The sequence below is a fragment of the Oryx dammah genome, unplaced genomic scaffold (genome assembly GCF_014754425.2).
Source record: "Oryx dammah isolate SB20612 unplaced genomic scaffold, SCBI_Odam_1.1 HiC_scaffold_17, whole genome shotgun sequence".
In the NCBI taxonomy this organism is placed as follows: Eukaryota; Metazoa; Chordata; class Mammalia; order Artiodactyla; family Bovidae; genus Oryx; species Oryx dammah.
In genome coordinates, this window is record NW_024070201.1 from 77,463,378 (window position 1) to 77,479,508 (window position 16,131).

Sequence of the window (16,131 nt, forward strand, 5' to 3'; positions counted from 1 at the left end):
TGTGACTATAGTCCATGGAATTCTCCAGGCCAGAATACTGGAGTGGGTAGCCTTTCCCTTCTCCAGGGGATCTTCCCAACCCAGGGATCAAACCCAGGTCTGCCGCCTTGCATGCAGATTCTTTACCAGCTGAGCCACAAGGGAAGCCCAAGAATATTGGAGTGGGTAGCCTATCCCTTCTCCAGCGAATCTTCCTGACCCAGGAATCGAACCAGGGTCTCCTGCATTGCAGGCAGATTCCTCACCAACAGCTATCAGGGAAGCCCCCACCCCTCTCGGTCATCGCAGAGCACGGAGTGAGCTCGCCGCGTCACGCAGCCGCTTCCCACCAGCTATCTGCTTCATGCATGGCGGTGTATACCAGTGTTACTTCCTCAAGTCGTCCCACCCCCTCCTTCCCGCTCTGGGTCACGTGTCTTTTTTTCTACCACTGTGTCTCTATTCCTGCCCTGGAAATCAGTCCGTCTGTACCATTTTTCTAGATTCCACATACACACATTAATATACGACATTTGTTTTTCTTTCTGACTTACTCCACTCTGTATGACTGCATAAATAGGTGGGGAACACTGCGTTTCGCACCTAAGATGCAAACCTCACACCCACCCACTGTGCAGAACAGAACCTGCTCATCGACCGAGGCCATCACCCCCACGGGGCACAGGCTTGAAACATGCAAAATAAACATGTGTTGGAGCAAATCATAGAGAAGCCATGCTTCCAGTCTGCCTCTGTCTCTCAGATCCAACACCAGAGAAGGAAAAGGACAGGTCCCACCCCGCGTATTAAACAAGATTCTTCAGCGCAGTGGGCTGTGCTTGTGACTCAGAGGCTGGCTCTGAATATCCCCATTCTGACGGAATTTCCAGAAACGGTTGGAACAATGGCAGCATCACTAGAAAGAAGTCTGTCACCTCCCACGGAAGCGACTTTGAGGGACAATGCGTTTCTGAATTTGCAATTTTGAAGCGTTTGCTCCAACTCTCACCTCCATCGTGGGGTGTAGCAGAAAGCGCAGAGAATCAGAATCGAGCTTCTTTCCAATTCAGCCACAAACCGCCTCTGTGTTTATTCGCCTTCCCTGGGCCTCAGTTCCCCTGTCTGTGAAGTTGGACGGTAGCTCTTTGCTCCCCATTGTCCCTTTAGGGACACTGATCCTGCAAAATGCCAATTCTTTTGATGCAAAACGCATGGCCGTCCAGCTTGGGCAGGTAGCACGTGTCCTGCCAAGGACGCCCATCTGACGGGTGAGTGAGACCCAGCCCCACTCCCCAAGCTGTGTGTTCCGGACTGAGGCTGCTTTCTCCGGAAAAGGGACGTTTTTCCCTGATTTGCACATCCTCTGGGCCCCACTTCTGGTTATTTCAGACTTCCTAGATGGTGCTGGTGGTCCAGAATCCTTCTGCCAAGACCCAAGAGACGGGGTTCAATCTTAGGGTCGGGAAGATCTCCCTGGAGTAGGAAGTGGCAACGCGCTCCAGCATTCTTGCCTGGAAAATTCCATGGACAGAGGAGCCTGGCGGGCTACCGTCCACGGGGCCGCAAAGAGTCAGACACCACTGAGCAGCTGAGCATGAACGTGGGGTTATTTCACCTCTGTGCCCTGCTCGCTGGGGCCATCATGCCCTCCTCTTAGTCACCACGCTGCCTCGCTGCAGACTTAGCTCCTGGCTGCAGCCCCATGCATGGCCCTCCCGCACAATAATCCCCAGAGCGCCAGCATCCACACACGTAACCGACCCAGCAGCACAGCCTCTCTGCTCTTTGATGTCCGGCAGCACAACAGGCTTTTTCTCCCCTCTCTTCAGCCACCCACCCAGCAGTTGCATCGCAGACCATTCCCAGAAGTCTCTCTTTCGAAATCCTGCTCTCTGACCTCACTTCCCATCCTCCCAACGCACTTGCTGCCATAAACCACCCCCACTTCCACATTCCTGGTTTCTGATCCTGACCACTAACCCACTGATCCAACCACAAGTTCACCAGCCTGCAACTACCTCCAGTCTTTGCTTCCTTCCTTACATAAATTATCACCGCAGTCCTTCTCTGTAACGACGCTCCTGCAGACAGCCCTGACACGCTGGCAGGCCTCTCGCCTGTCACAGCCACCTTGCAAAACTTCAACACTTACCGGGCACCTTCTCGGCACCCAACAGCCGCAGCAGCTAAAGGCTGCCAGAGAAAAGTCATGCAACCTGCAAAGTGACTTCACTTTAAATTCACCAAGACAGATCTCAAAGCGGAGAATCGGTGCAGTATGCTTCCATAGGAAATTTGCTTTCTCCTTGTCCATGATAGTAGTTCAGGCCTTCAAAATTTGATATGCACCCTTTGCTCAGCTGATGCCGTCATCTTATAATTCACGTAGAAACTTAGGGTCACCAGGGAGTTCAAACCGGTGTTCTCTGACAACCTAGAGGGGTGGGGTGGCGAGGGAGGTTCAAGAGGGAGAGAGGAACGTATTATTTCTATGGCTGATTCATGTTGATGTCTGGCAGAAACCAATACAATATTGTAAAACAATTATCCTTCAATTAAAAATAAATAAATTTAAAGAAAAAGAAACAAAGGGTCCGAAAACCAGGACACCCTCATCTTCCCACTGCTAAAGTCTAGCAATCTGCCGGCTCCAAATCTCCTCCCCTCCTCCTTCCTGCCCAATGTGCTGAGCCCCATTCTCTCTTCTTATCAGGCTGGTCCCTCCGGACGTGTTCCAGCTCTAATCCTCTCTCAACCTCTCGAAGATTCTTCTCCTCCAACCATCCCCTCTCTTTGGAAGCATCATTCACTCACAGTCTTGGGTTTGCTCAGACCACTTCTAACACACAAACAAACTCTGAAATCGCTGATTGTTGGAAGGTGTGCTCTCCATCCAACATCCTTCTCTAGCGATTGCCCATTTCTCTGCTCACTTTTCCAACACAGCTTTTGAAAAGAGTTGCTTCTGTGGGCGTTCTCTCACGTCCTGCCTCCCATCCGCCCTTCAACTCTCTGTCTTCTCCCGACAAAGTCCACTCTGACTGGTCCGGGTCACCAAACCCAGGAGACAATTCCCAGGTCTCTCCCCTGATTTCTCAGGAGACTGCTGTGCAGTGTTTTATCTGAGCGTGGCAACGGTGGAAGGCAAGCGGGGTCACTCTAGTCGCAGCAGGCAGGCTTCCCATTGTGGTGGCCTCTTTAGTTTCGGATCACGGACCCTAGGGGCTTCGGTAGTCTCAGCACCTGGGCTCAGAAGTTGCAGTTCTCGGGCTCTCGAGCTCAGGGTCAGTAGCTGTGGCACGTGGGTTTAGTCGCTCCAAGGCATGTGGGATCCTCCTGGACTAGGGATTGAACCTGTATCTCCTGCGTTGGCAGGAAACCCTTCACCACTGCCATCTTCACTTGCATGTCTTATTGACATCTCAGGCATGAAATGGGGCTTCCCTAGTGGTTCAGAGGATAAAGCGTCTGCCTGCAATGCAGGAAACTGGGGTTCGATCCCTGAGTCGGGAAGATCCCCTGGAGAAGGAAATGGCAACCCACTCCAGTACTCTTGCCTGGAAAATCCCACGGATGGAGGAGCCTGGTGGGCTACAGTCCACGGGGTCGAACGGAGTTGGACACGACTGAGCCACTTCACTTTCACTTCCAGGCATGAAATAGTGAAAACAGAACTCTCTCCCTCCCTCTCTTTCTCTGTCCCTCCCCCCATCCCTTCCCCCACCCACTTTTCCATCAAGCTGTCAGAAGTCGTACTTACTCTACATCCAAACCTTGCCTCACTTCTCATTCTCTATGGATGCCACCCTTAGCAACCCGCCATCTACTCCCATCTTGGCCTTTGGAGTCACCTGGTAACTGGTCTTTCTTTTTCTCCTGCTTCCCTTAAATTTATTCTCAACAAAGCAGCATGAGGGAGTGAAATGAAAGTTGCTCAGTCGTGTCCAACTCTTTGCCACCCCATGGACTATACAGCCGGTGGAATTCTCCAGGCCAGACTACTGCAGTGGGGAGCCTTTCCCTTCTCCAGGGGATCTTCCCAACCCAGGGATCGAACCGGGGTCTCCTGTATTGCAGACGGATTCTTTACCAACTGAGCTATGAAGGAAGCGATGAGGGCAGCAGCCTGAGGGATGATTCCAAATGCAAATTGGATCATATCAGTTTTTTGGTGTCTTCTCATTGCACTTGGAATAGTCACACTTCTTGCTGTGGCCTTCTAGGTCCTGCATGAACCTGGGTCCTGTTTGTCTCTCTGGCTTTCTCTCATGCCACACTCTCTCTGGCTTCCTGCTCACCAGCCTTCCAGATGCCCTGACAGTGGCTCTGAGCCCACCGAGATCTTTCCTGCTTTGAGGTCTCTGCGTTTGCTCTTCCCTGCACCCGGACCTCTCAGCCAGCCCTTGGCACGGTCAGCGCATTCCCAGATGTCAGGTACTAAGTGAAAGGTCATCTTCCAATAAGACCTTCCCTGACCACCTTGTCTGAAACTGTCTTCAACATTATTAATATTTTCTAGCTGAAATGTTACTTGCTTCACAGCATTTTCTGTGATCTCCCGTTCATGTGCTTGTCCATGTAACTGTTGATTATCTACCTACCTCCACAGAAAGGATAATTTCCATTCAAAAGGACTGTGTCTATTTCATCCTCCCCTACAATCCCAGTGCCTAGCAAAGTGATTGATGTAGAGTATTAATAAGTATTTGTTGCATGAACGGATGAGTGAGTGAATCGTCATGGTTTGTCTTTAGTCTAATCTTTCCCCCTTTATCTCATACTCCTTGTGTTCATCCTCTACATGCAAGTCTTATAGGGGAAGGGGCTTCCCTGGGGGCTCAGACAGTAAAGCATCTGCCTGCAGTGCAGGAGACCTGGGTTCAGTCCCCGGGTTGGGAAGACCCCCTGGAGAAGGAAATGGCAACCCACTCCAGTATTCTTGCCTGGAAGATTCCATGGACGGAGGAACCTGGTGGGCTACAGTCCCTGGGGTCAAAAAAAGTTGGACACAACTGGGCAGCTTCACATGCAAGTCAGCCAGACCTGTTTCTGAGACTTCTCAACCCTTCCCCTTCTCCTGCCTTTGCTCACACTGTTCCCTCCATTTGGACACCTTCCTGCCACCCCCAGTTCACATTCAAGTTGTCAGAATCCTAGTCACCCTTCAAGGCCCACTTTCAACTCTGATGCCTGAGATTCCACAGTTAACAATTCTTAGAATCCTAGTGGATGAGTTCTTAGACATAGTGGTTCAAAACTGCATTTTCTGGGCTTCCCTGGTGGCTTAGCAGTGAGGAATTCACCTGCCAGTGCAGAAGGAATGAATTTGATCCCTTGATGGGGAAGATCCCACACACCAGCAGGCAACTGAACCTTTGAACCACAACTACGGAGCCTCTGCTCTCGAGCCCGGGAATGGCAGTTGAGCCCACGGGCCACAACTACTGATGCCCCCAAGCCCTAGAGTCTGTGCTCTGCAACCAGAGAAGCCGCCACCGTCCGAAGCCGTGCACCACATCTGGAGAGTAGCCCCCGCTCACGACCACTAGAGACAAGCCCTTGCAGCAACGGAGACCCAGCACAGCCAAAAGTAAACAAACAAATAAGCAGACAAGATTGCATTTGCTTCTCCAGCTCTGTAGGGCCCTGCACTGAGGGGGAGCCTGGGGTCCAGGCCCATAATCCAGACAAAACGTCATCCCTGACTGGGAATTGGATGGCTTCCCTGATGTTACAGGTGTGGAAATCGATGTTCAGGCAGGTGGGGTGACTTTCCAGGGGACACACTTCGTTAGAGGTGGTGCTGACAACTCTGGTCTCTGGACCACCAGTGTGGAATTATACCAGACCACCTCGCCTACTCCCAGACAGAGAAACTGAGGCTCACACAGATTTGAAAGGCTCTTGGGATTGTGAATTTTAAACTTAAAAAATATGTATGCAGTATTATTGTTTTAAGCCTTTCTCTTCCAGTGAAACTCCGACCAGATTTTCCAACCAAACTTCTGTCGAAAGCTGCTACTTTTATTTTGGTGTTTCCACCAACCAAGATAAAAATATTTTAAAAACAAGATGAAGGATCACCAACAGCCACAGTCCTGGGCTTCCCAGGCGGCGCTAGTGGTATAGAACCCATCTGCCAATGCAGGCGACATTAGAGCTGAGGGTTCGATTCCTGGGTCGGGAAGATCCCCTGGCGAAGGAAATGGCAACCCACTCCAGTATTCTGGCCTGGAGACTCCCATGAATGGAGGAGCCTGGCGGAGGAGTCCATGATGTCTCGAAAGAGTCAACCATGACTGAAGCAGCCTAGTGCACACACAGTCCTGGAGCTGAATTCCGATTTCCTCTTTATGCTCTCTTTTAAAAGGAAAGATCTTCCAAGCTCTCTGTAGTGGAAAGTTCATCAAGTTGCTTTTCTTTGTAAAAAAAGAAGTAAACAGGGAGAACGTTGCTGCTGCTGCTGCTAAGTCGATCAGTTGTGTCTGACTCTGTGCGACCCCATAGACGGTAGCCCACCAGGCTCCCCTGTCCCTGGGATTCTCCAGGAAAGAACAGTGGAGTGGGTTGCCATTTCCTTCTCCAATGCATGAAAATGAAGACTGAAAGTGAAGTCGCTCAGTCGTGGCCAGCTCTTAGTGACCCCATGGACTATAGCCTACCAGGATCCCCCATCCACAGGATTTTCCATGGGAGAGTACTGGAGTGGGGTGCCATTGCCTTCTCTGCAGGGAGAATGGGAGAAAATTAAAACCTATTTGCCATACACTGAACCCATGCCCCTAAAATTCATATGTTAGAATCTAATCCCCATGATGATGGTGTTTGGAGGTGGGGCCTTTGAAGTGATTAGTGCATGAGGATGGAGCCCTCAACAGTGGGATTCAGTTCGGTTCAGTCGCTCAGTCGTGTTCGACTCTTCGCGACCCCGTGGACTGCAGCACACCAGGTCTCCCTGTCCATCACCAACTCCCGGAGTTTACTCAAACTAGTTTCCATTGAGTCAGTGATGCCATCCAACCATCTCATCCTCTGTCGTCCCCTTCTCCTCCCACCTTCAATCTTTCCCAGCATCAGGATCTTTCTTTTCCAATGAGTCAGTTCTTCGCATCAGGTGGCCAAAGGATTGGAGTTTCATCTTCAGCATCAGTCCTTCCAATGAACACCCAGGACTGATCTCCTTTAGGATGGACTGGTTGGATCTCCTTGCAGTCCGAGGGGTTCTCAAGAGTCTTCTCCAACACCATAGTTCAAAAGCATCAACTCTTCGGTGCTCAGCTTTCTTTATAGTCCAACTCTCACATCCATACATGACTACTGGAAAAACCATAGCTTTGACTAGACAGATCTTTGTTGGTGAAGTAATGTCTCTGCTTTTGAATATGCTGTCTAGGTTGGTCATAATTTTTCTTCCAAGGAGTAAGCGTCTTTTAATTTCATGGCTGCAGTCACCATCTGCAGTGATTTTGGAGCCCCAAAAAATAAAGTCTGACACAGTTTCCCCATCTATTTCCCAAGACATGATGGGACCGGATGCCATGATCTTAGTTTTCTGAATGTTGAGCTTTAAGCCAACTTTTTCTCCTCTTTCACTTTCATCAAGAGGTTCTTTAGTTCTTCTTCACTTTTTGCCATAAGGGTGGTGTCATCTGCATATCTGAGGTTATTGATATTTCTCCCAGCAATCTTGATTCCAGCTTGTGCTCCATCCAGCCCAGCATTTCTCATGATGTACTTACTCTGCATGTAAGTTAAATAAGCAAGGTGACAATATACAGCCTTGACAGACTCCTTTCCCTATTTGGAACCAGTCTGTTGTTCTTTGTTCTAGCTGTTGCTTCTTGACCTGCATACAGATTTCTCAGGAGGCGAGTCAGGTGGTCTGGTATTCCCAACTCTTTAAAAAATTTTTACAGTTTATTGTGATCCACACAGTCAAAGACTTTGGCATAGTCAATAAAGCAGAAGTAGATGTTTCTCTGGAACTTTCTTACTTTTTTGATGATCCAACGGATGTTGGCAATTTGCTCTCTGGTTCCTCTGCCTTTTCTAAATCCAGCTTGAACATCTGGAAGTTCACGGTTCATGTACTGTTGAACCCTGGCTTGGATTCAACTAAATCAATTCATGGGATTGGTTCCCTTATAAAAGAGACCACAAAGAACTCACTTGACCTTCCACCATAGGAGGTAACAGAGAGAAGACAGCCGTTAGTGAGGAAGTGGGACCAGACCCTGAGTCTTCCAGGGCCGTGATTTTGGACTTCCCAACCTCCAGAACTGTGAGAAATCAATGTTTGTTGTTTATAAGCCACCCAGATTATGATATTTTTGTTACACTAGCCCTAACTCCGGGAGTTGGTGATGGACAGGGAGGCCTGGCGTGCTGCAATTCATGGGGTCGCAAAGAGTCAGACATGACTGAGTGACTGAACTGAACTGAATGGACTAAAACACTGTTGATTACCTCTTACATGCCAGGGACTGTGCAAAGCCCTTGCAAACATTTCTTAATGGGACCTTTAAAGAAGTCCCATGGGGTAATTGTTTTATTATCCCATTTTACAGATGGGAAAACAGTCCATTGGTAAGTATTGCATCCCAGATCTTTGCTCCTCTGAGTGTATCCCTTGGACTAACAGCAGGCACCATTGCCAGAGGTCTTTTAGAAACTAGAGTCTCAGGTCACACCCTAGACCTGCTGAATCAGAGTCTGTATTTTAACCACATACCCCAGTGATTCTTCTGCATACTACATCTTAAGAAACACTTGTCTTGAGAAAAATTAGGATCCAGGCATGACCTGCCTGTGCTCCGAACAGCGTGGACAACTGGTGCACATGTTTTAAGTAGAACAACTGGTACCTCTTCTCGCCGCACATAAGACTGTGACTCACTGTCCACCTCGGCTGGACTGAGCTGGGGGCAGGGGAACTGCAGTTTGGGCTTGCTAATGCAAAACAAAAACAAGAACGGACCACAGAGACACAAGCATCGTGGTTCTAAAGAAAGCAGCTTAAGTCCTCAGCGGCACAGCTGGACATGCCGACTGAACACTTGAGCGCCTGTCTGCTTTGACACTCATCTGTTGGTGGGTCCTTAGGTTGCTCCCATATCTTGGCTATTGGAGATAATGCTGCTATCAGCACTCAGGTGCAGGTATCCTTTTGAATTAATGTTTTGGGGTTGTTTTCGAATCTATACCCAGGAGTGGAATTGCTGGGTCACGGGGTAGTTCTACTTTTAATTTTTTGAGAAAACTCCATACTGTTTTCTACAGTCACGGGACCAGTTTACATTCCCACCAAATACTGTATGAAAGTGAAAGGCGCTCAGTCGTGTCTGAGTCTTTGCGACCCCGTGGACTATAGAGTCCATGGGATTACTGGAGTGGGCAGCCTTTCCCTCCTCCGGGGGATCTCTCCAACCCAGAGATCGAACCCAAGTCTCCCACACGGCAGACGGACTCTTTACCTGCTGAGCCAGCAGGGAAGGCCGCACTGTATGAGGTTCCCTTTTCTCCGCACCCTCACCAACGCCGGCCATCTGTGCTCTTTCTGATGATGGCCGTTCTGACAGGTGTGAGCTGATATCTCATCGTGGCTTTGATCTTGATTTCCCTGATGATTAATGAAATTGTGCATCTTCTCATGTGCCCGTAGACCACCTGCATTTCCTCTTTGGAGAAATATCTATTGAGTTCTTCTGCCCATTTTTTAAATAATGTTGTCTCTTTTTTTTTTTTGATGTTGAGTTGTATGAGCTGTTTATAAATGTCGGATATTAACTCCTTATCGGTCACGTCATTCGCAAACATGTCCCATTCAGTAGATTGTCTTTTCGTTTTGTCAGTGGTTTCCTTTGTTGTGAAAAAGCTTTTAAGTTTAATTGGGTTCCATTTGTTTATTTTTACTTTTGTTTCCTCTGCTTTAGGAGCCAGGTCCAAAAAAATATTCCTCTGATTTATGTCAAAGAGCGTCCTGCCTGTTTTCCTCGGGAAGTTTTGTAGTATTCGGTCTTACAGTTAGATCTTTAATCCATTTTGAGTTTATTTTTATATAAGGTGTTAGAGAATATTCCAATTTCATTTTTTACATGTAGTTGTTGGTTTTCCCAGCACGACTTATCGAAAGGACTGTCTTTTCTCCATTGTGTATTCTTGGCTCCTTCGTCATAGATGAATTGACCATAAGTGTGGGAGTCTATTTCTGGGTGTTCTAACCTGTTCCATCAATCTACACATCTGTTTTTGTGCCAATACCACACTCTTTTGATTATTGTGTCTCTGCGATATAGCCTGAAGTCTGGGAGCAAGATTCCTCCAGCTATGTTCTTTCTCAAGATTGTTTTGGCTATTTGGGATCTTTTGTGTTTCCATATAAACTTTTAAGTTATTTGTTCTAGTTCAGTGGAAAACGCCACTGGTAATTTGATAGGGATTGCACTGAGTCTGTAGGTTGCCTTGGGCAGTATGCTCATTTTAACAATATTAACTTTTCCAGTCCAAGAACACGGCGTATCCTTCCATCTGTTTGTGTCATTTTCAGCTTCTTTCATCGGTGTCTTACGGTTTTCAGAGTACAGGTCTTCTTCTTCCTTCTGAAGGTTTATTCTTTTTGAGTACTTTTAAGTACTTTATCCTTTCTGATGTCGTAATAAATAGGATTGCTTCTTTGTTTCTCTTTCTGATAGTTCATCGTTAGTGTATAGAAATACAGCAGATTTCTGTATATTAGGTTTATACCCTGCAACTTTACTGAATTCCTGGATGAACACTAGTAGCTTTTGGTGGCATCTTCAGGATTTTCTGTGTACGGCATCTTCAGACAGTGGCACGTTGACTTCTTCTTTTCCAATTTGCATTCCTTTTATTTCTTTTTCTTCTCTGATTGCTGTAGCTAGGGCTTCCAAAACTACATTGAATAAAAGTAGTCAGAGTGGGCATCTTTGTCTTGTTCCCTATCTTAAAGGCAATTCTTTCAGCTTGCCACCACTGAGAATGATGTTAGTAGTGGGGTTTTCATATATGCCCTTTATTATATTGAGATATGTTCCCTCTATGCCCATTTTCTGGGAAGTTTTTTATCATAAATAGATGTTTAATTTTATCAAAAGTTTGTCCTGCATCTATTGAGATGATCATATGGTTTTTATTCGTCAGTGTGTTAATGATGCATTGCATTGACTGATTTGTGGATACTGAAAACTATTTGCATCCCTGGGATAAATCCTCCTTGGTTATAGTGTATAATTGTGTGTGTGTGTGTGTGTGTGTGTGCGCGCGCGCGTGCATGCGCGCGCAGGATCCTTTTAATGTATTGTCAGATTTGGTTTGCTAATATTCTGTTGAGGATTTTTGCATCCATGTTCCTCCATGATATTGGCTTGTGACTTTCTTTTTGCATGATATCTTTGTCTGGTTTGGGTGTCAGAGTGATGCTGGCCTCACAGAAAGAATTCAGAAGTACTCCTTCCTCTGCAACTTTTTGGAATAGTTTGAGAAGGATAGGGGTTAATACTTCTCTAAATGTTGGGTGGCACATCCTTTGTCTGAAGGCAAGGGTTGCCTCCACGCTTTTCAGTCCTGGCACCTTGGAAAGACAACCCCCAAACGCTCGGTCACTGTGGTCCCTGCTGCCAAAGTCGTTTCTCTGCCAAAGAGAACAGACCCAACCCATCAACAGTGAAGCCTGGGTCTCTCTGTTGTCATCAGAGGCCATTTCATCCATATCATACAGGAAGACTTCTTGAATTTATGGACATATTCCAAACACAGAAAAAGATTGCCAAATCATCTTGGATGCCCTTAAAACTGGCCCAGATTTTCTCAGGGTCTGGAAGAGAAGTTTTCCCTGATGAGTCTTTTTATAAAGGGGGAAGTCCAAGACTTTTTTTTTCTATTCAGTTGGTACAGCCCCCCACCATCAGGAGAGTGGATGTGCTCACACGGATTCCCAGCAACTGTTTGACTCAGTGCCGGCTTCAGCTGGCTCACCGATAACTTCCCCCGGAAGCCAAGCAGGCTTCCACAGCCTCACCAGCCAAGGCTACTCAAAGGCACGACTTCCACACAAACACTGACATGGGTCCCTGCAAAGCTCTAATCTCAGCAGCTCTGCTGACAAGGTTGTCAGAAGCGGCCCCCAGGACCTGGCCCACCCAGCCCTGTACTCTGGCTCTGTGGTTCCTAAGCAGCGGCTTGAAGAGGACCCAGTTGGTTTAACGGAGTCGCTAATTAGTGATCTCTGTGCTCATCAGTCCCTGGGCATCTCCTCTGGCACTGGCCTTTGCTTCATCTTTCTGGGTTCTTTAAAAGGCAAGCGGTGCATTTGCTTTAAACAAACAAACAAAAAATCCGTTTTCCTCAGTTTCGTCCTGCACTTTCTTTATCCAGCTGTTTAACCATTTAAGCAAACACCCTCTGAGCACTGGCCACGTTGCAAGTCCTGAGAACACAAAGACGTGTAAACACAACCCCTGTGACGGGGGAGGTGTCCTCCGAGCAGAGGAGACAGGTAAGTAGCCAGAGCTGTCGCAGCACAGCCAGAGCGGGGCTCTCCTAGAGGCAGGGCTCCAGTGCTCAGCAGGCATGCAGTGGGGGAACGGGGGGCTGGCTGAGTAAGGCGGCTCAAGCAGATTTGGGGGAGCCGCTTCTGATTATCCTCTGTCCACGAAGGAAGCAGCCTCAAGAAGGCGAGAGACGTGCCACGTAGCTAAATAAAAAGTACAGAGCAACACGGGGTAAGATGCCCGTTGGACACAAATATGCCTTTGGCTGACGTCCCCGGGTTTGCAGCTGAATAAGAAAGTGAGTCCTGGGTGAGCTTGGAGGTGGGATGAAATGGCCGACATGGAGGCCCGCTCGCGCTGGAGGGGGACGTGCTCGTTGAGCCCGAGGACGAGCTCGCTCTGTGATCGCTCTGAGGTGCGCGCCGGAGGACGGGCGTTTCCCACACGGCATCCTGTGCCTCTCCTGCAGTGATGCTCACCACACTTGCTCACTCACTGCTAAGCTCCAAAAGAGCTGGAGTCACTCGTATGTTTTTTATTGCTCTAGCCTTATCTTCCAGCATGTGCCTGGTATGTGGAAATAAAAGTAGATTTGTTTTAAAAAGCACATGGAACAAAGCACCAGCCCCGTACTCCTCAACACTGTCAGGGTCCTCGAACATAAAGCCTGCGAAACCGCCACAGCCAAGACGAGCTTCAGGAGACACGAAGACAGAACGCAGCGAAGCATAGCACTGCCGACAGCAGCCAGGACATGGAGGACCTGGGTGCCCGTCAGCAGATGCATGGATAAAGAATTGCGGCGGATCAACACAATGGAGTATTACTCGGCCATTAAAAAGGGAATGGAGTTGAGTCCGTCGGATGAAGTAAGTCCGGAAGAGAAGAGCAAGTATCATATATTAATGCACACGTGTGCAATCTAGAAAAATAATACTGATGAACCTACCTGGAGGAGAGGCACAGACATAGAGAGTCGACAGCTGGGTAGAGTGCGGGAAGGAGAAGGTGGGATAAACCGAGGGCAGCACTGATACATACACCACCGTGTGCAGAGCAGAGCTGGTGGGGGGCTGCCACGTAGCACAGGGGCTCAGCTCGAGGCTCTGTGACCACCCAGAGGGGTGCAGCGGGGGCGGGAGGGGGTCCACGAGGGAGGGGACATGTTACTCATACGGCTGATTCGCCTTGTCACACAGCAAAAGCCAACACCACATTGCAAAGCAATTATCCTCCAAACTAAAAATTTGTAAAACGCAATGAGGTATCCTGGATGGCATCCATGACAGTAGGTAAAAGGTAAGGAAGCCTGAATAAGCTGCGGACCTAATTAATCATCATTGTGCTAATATTGGCTCATGAATTGTGACCAGTGTGTTGTGTTAATACAAGTTGCCAATAATACAGGAAACGGGATCTGGAATATATGGGAACTGTCTGTACTAGCTGAGCAACTTTTCTGTAAATCTAAAACTCTTCTATAATAAAAAGTTAACAAAAATATGGATAATGATCCTCAAGTATCTTTGTGCCCCCAGCCTGCCCAGTAGCCCTTCTTCACTGTTCTGACTCTCTCCACTTGCTGTCACCGTCTCCAAAAAAGACCTCTCTTTGCTAAGCCTGGAGCCATGGAACATGCTCTTTGCCTAGAAGTGAGAAGCCTGGGTTCCTTTGCCATCATCCCACTGCATGACTTTGTGTAAACACTTTGCCTTCTGTGGGCCTTAGTTTACCCATCTATTCAATGGGTGGGTAAGACTAGAAAGGCCTTTCAAGTTTCTCCATGATGACAAGGATGGCGTCTCATTCACCTCAGTATCCCTAGCTTCTAAGACAGCCCCAGGCACACGGGAGACACTGAATAAAAGTTTGCTCAATAAATAACTCAATAAACACTGCTTGATATTCTATTAATGCAAACTTCTAAAGTCAGCCCAACATCTCCAATCTGTTTCCTTTTGGACTTAACTTTAAACTCCCTTTGTGTCTTTCTACAATTGCTAATTGTCACTTTATAAACATGTGAGCAGCAACTGAAAGAGGTCAGGACCCTCAGGCTTTGAACTCCCTGGAGCTCAGACATAGCGGTACCAGCTGAGATGGTGGGGACATTGCTTCCAAATTGTGTCACAGCGCATCACCCAGCTTCTAGGGCTGGCCTTTCCAGGGGATCCAGCAACCCCTTCTCAGCCTCTTTCTCCGACAAGCCCAGAGCTGGAGGGCTCAGCACTCCCAGCCCCTGTGTAGGAGACCCCAGCAGACCTCTCAGAAGAAGGCAGCTCAGGCCCAGGGAGGGGAGAAGCGAGCAGTCACCAAAAGCAGAGAAATCTCTGACCCTGCAAAGTGGTCTAAAGACCTGGGTCTTAGTCCCAGCCCCCAGTCTGCTCTTCAGACACACGCAGAGATCTGGGCAAGTTTTTCCTCTCTCTCTGGTTCCCCTGCCAGGGCTGGGCTGGGGGTGGGCGCTAACCAGGCTGAGAGCCCTTCCTGGTTGCTGGTGGCGTGGGCTGCATGCTCTCCTCCCTCTTATCTCTGAGTTTTCCTCTGCATAGAGAATGCTCCCCGCTCACCACCCAGCCTCTGCCCTTCAGAGAGCAGCCTCCTGGCAGGAACTCTGTGTCCAGTCCGTCACTCACTGTCCCCGCCAGCCCCACAGAACACTTTGCACACTCCCCCCCTTCAAAACTCCGCTCTAACTGCTCATCTAACGGTCTGTCTGCACCGCCAGGAGCCCCCAACGGCCTGTTCTCCGTCTGACCCCGGGCCCAGCCCGCTGCCTGGGGCATCAGCAATAAATAAGGGCTCAAGGGGTGAGCAGATGCGTGAGCGAATGGGCGAAGAAACTTGTGAACACACAAAACCAACTTGTCACTCCGGAGCTCATCTCGCGCCTCCTGAGAGTGGGTGAGGCTGTGACAGCATCTGCAAAACCATAAGCAAACAAGGCCAGCGCCCTGCGGGCTCCCCTGTGGGCTTCAGGAGAGGGCAGGCGGGCGCAGACCCCGGCCCCAGCCCCCGGCCCCCTGCTCTGCTCCCGTTGGCCCCTCCCTCAGTCCCTGCTCTCCACCCCTCCCGCCAAACCCCCGCCCCTGCGCACTCTCTCTCTCTGTCTCTCTCTCTGTCTCTCTCTCTGTCTCTCTCCCTCTCTCTCTGTCTCTCTCTCTGTCTCTCTGTCTCTCTCCCTCTGTCTCTGTGTGTCTCTCCCTGTCTCTCCCTCTCTCTCTATCTCTCTGTCTCTGTCTCTCTGTCTCTGTCTCCCTCTCTCTCTGTCTCTCTATCTCTCTCTGTCTCTGTGTGTCTCTCCCTGTCTCTCCCTCTCTATCTCTCTCTGTCTCTCTCTCTCTTTCTGTCTCTCTCCCTGTCTCTCCCTCTTTCCCCCTCTCTCTCTGTCTCTGTCTCTCTGTCTCTCTATCTCTCTCTGTCTCTCCCTCTCCCTTTCTCTCTGTCTCTCTATCTCTCTCTGTCTCTGTGTGTGTGTGTCTCTCTCTCCCCCTCTGTCTCTCCCTCTGTCTCTCCCTGTCTCTCCGTCTCTCTCTCCCCCCTCTCTGTCTCTCTCTCTCTGTGTCTCTCTCTCTCCCTTTCTCTCTATCTCTCTTTGTCTCTGTGTGTCTCTCTCTGTCTCTGTGTGTGTCTCTCTCCCTTT